The sequence below is a fragment of the Penaeus chinensis genome, chromosome 1, assembly GCF_019202785.1.
Source record: "Penaeus chinensis breed Huanghai No. 1 chromosome 1, ASM1920278v2, whole genome shotgun sequence".
NCBI lineage: Eukaryota > Metazoa > Arthropoda > Malacostraca > Decapoda > Penaeidae > Penaeus > Penaeus chinensis.
In genome coordinates, this window is record NC_061819.1 from 35,537,250 (window position 1) to 35,539,749 (window position 2,500).

The following is a 2,500-nucleotide window of genomic DNA, read 5'->3' on the forward strand; positions in this document are numbered from 1 at the left end:
TTTTCTAGTGTTCATCCAAATCTAAGCAAGAAGGAAAAGAAAAGATTGACTCGGATCTTTTACATATATTTTGGCACCCAAGTACATGGTATTTTATAGATAGAAAAAATATTCATGGATAATAAATCATGACAATACAACTGAAACTTTTAAAACGTGTTTTATGTTTCTAAAGATCCAAAAACTGTGCAACCAAAAATATTTCAATAATGCCTGTGCTACACCTAGCACTATCTACATTTCTGAATATTTTACACAAAAGATACAATTTCAACAGCTATAAAATCATAATATTTGTTAACCTTACTATATAAAGCCTTGTGACACTGCTACTGAAAAAAGTTTAATCAAATGCAAGTGCTATGGAACACAATGAGAAAATGTTACCAATGGATAACTATACTTTCTTTGAAGCACTTTCTTTATCATTGTCAACATTAGAATCATCCAAGATTTATCATAAAGATTTACACAATGCCATACCTTATCATTATTACCTTGTTTTTTGTAATATAATTATCATTTACCTAACCATTACAATTTCTTAAAACATGTTCCTGGAAATATAACAAAATAAATTATAAAGTCTCCCTGATCGAACACGCCTTACGACCTGCTTTGGTGCCCACTCTGCCTAATTCAATGATCCCACCAACAAGAAACTTAACCTACCAATATACAAAAAGCTGCCGAGTGCTACATACAATACAGTTCTTACGAAATCCATCATAATGTACAATGAAACATGATATGCAAGAATGAAATATCAAAAGGTGTTCAGGCTGCCTTTTTCCCCCCTTCGGAAGAAGAAACGATGAATTAAAAGTGGTTTCTCCTCTCTCCTTTTTTGAAAAGGACATGGAGGGGAAGAGCACACCAAAAGTGGAACACAGAAAAGAGCTCACAAGCACGCAGTAGTAAGACCGTGTAACTTGGCTACGTGTGTGATCTGCAGCAGCCAGGGGGAAGGGGGGGAGGCTACAGCACAGACCCGGAGCCAAAAACATAATCAATGAAGGACAACTTTACTTATACCCTAACGAACAATATGACGAGGAGAGACTTGGAAGGAAAAATATAAATTTGGAATGATATCATGGGAAGAACCAGTTACCAATCAGTCTTTTCATTGAAAAAGTTCCTGGTAACTTAACTACTTCGTCTTTGTACCATCTTCGCCTCTCTTACCATACTTTCTTTCTGATAAATAAAGTTTTTTTTTCTTCTTTTTTTCTATGTGTACCATTGGAATAGTAAGTCTTATAATTAAACAAACATTGCAAAAAATTATTGCAAAAACTGCCACATTCTCTTTGGATTATACCTGACTGTGCAGTTCATTCTACACACACAGAAATATAACGTATAGATATATATACTCATATATGTATACGCGCAGTATGTAGGTATATATAACAAATACCTTTTTATTTTACATTTACCCTTGTGGACATCCTACATAAAATGTCCAAAAATGGACGACTATACATAGTTACTTTGTCTTCTACCAAGTACACGGTAGTTTCTTCTTGTTTTACTTGGTCCTCGTAAGTTCTAAAAATCTTTTATTGATTTTATTGGTTCCTTTCAACACTCATGTAGCGATGACATAACTAACACAATAAATGACAAACTATGAATGTCCTTTAATACAATAATCAATTAGGAACAGTAACTCAAAGCCTAAAAAGCTAATAAATAAAAATGGCAATACTTCAAGTGGCAATGATCATAAAAAAAAAATATATATATATACTTTACATAAGCAACAATTAAAATACTGATAATTAAAATAATAATGAATATGTAATAATCACAGAACTTATATTAGTAACTATAACAAGGATGCTACTGTGATGTCGCTGTATAAGTGAGATTGGGGCAACACATCAGTTTTAGAAAACATATATAAAAGTAGATACAATTAAGAGATAATAAGATAAAAAAAAAAAAAAAGGATAAAAAACTCAATCCACAAATTCAGATATGAATTATCATCTCTACACAATCATGTACTAGCTAATGGTCTCAATAAGAGAGTATTTGAACAAGACCGCAAAATGGCTTGTTTTCAGGGGTTTTTTTTGCTCTCATAGTACATCAAAAGAGAGCGAAAAAAAGACACTCTTTTTCGTTCTTTTCTCTTTTTAGCTTGAACATCGCTCTACATTTTTTTCTTCTTTTTAATAACAATAGTGTGGAGGTAATTTTGGGTGATTATCTTAATAAAATCTGAAACTAATAATGCCTTCCTACTCTAGACTGGCAAGCATTCCATCGCTCATGAGGTGCAAACTGCAGCACAACAAGAGTTGACATGGGAGAATCTGTGGAATATGATCATTTTCACTTTCTCTTTTTTTCTTTTTCTTTTATCTGAAGCTCTTGTGATTCCTAGAATCTTTCTTCGCATCTGACATATATATATATATATATGGAACATTCAAAATGCCAAACAAGATGAAATTAAATTCCAATTATTTTATACTTTTTTCCAAGA

General features: G+C 32.2%; 1 protein-coding gene across 5 annotated transcripts in view; it reads right to left on the reverse strand.

The window, feature by feature from the left end:
* Positions 1 to 50: 50 nt before the first annotated feature.
* Positions 51 to 2,500, reverse strand: part of LOC125045666 (catenin alpha-like) — a 65,686-nt gene continuing 63,236 nt past the window's right edge. For all 5 annotated transcript variants that reach the window (XM_047643722.1, XM_047643640.1, XM_047643569.1 and 2 more), the window contains one exon: positions 51 to 2,500. This exon is cut by the window's right edge and continues 798 nt beyond it. The gene's annotated coding sequence lies outside the window, so the exon portion shown is untranslated.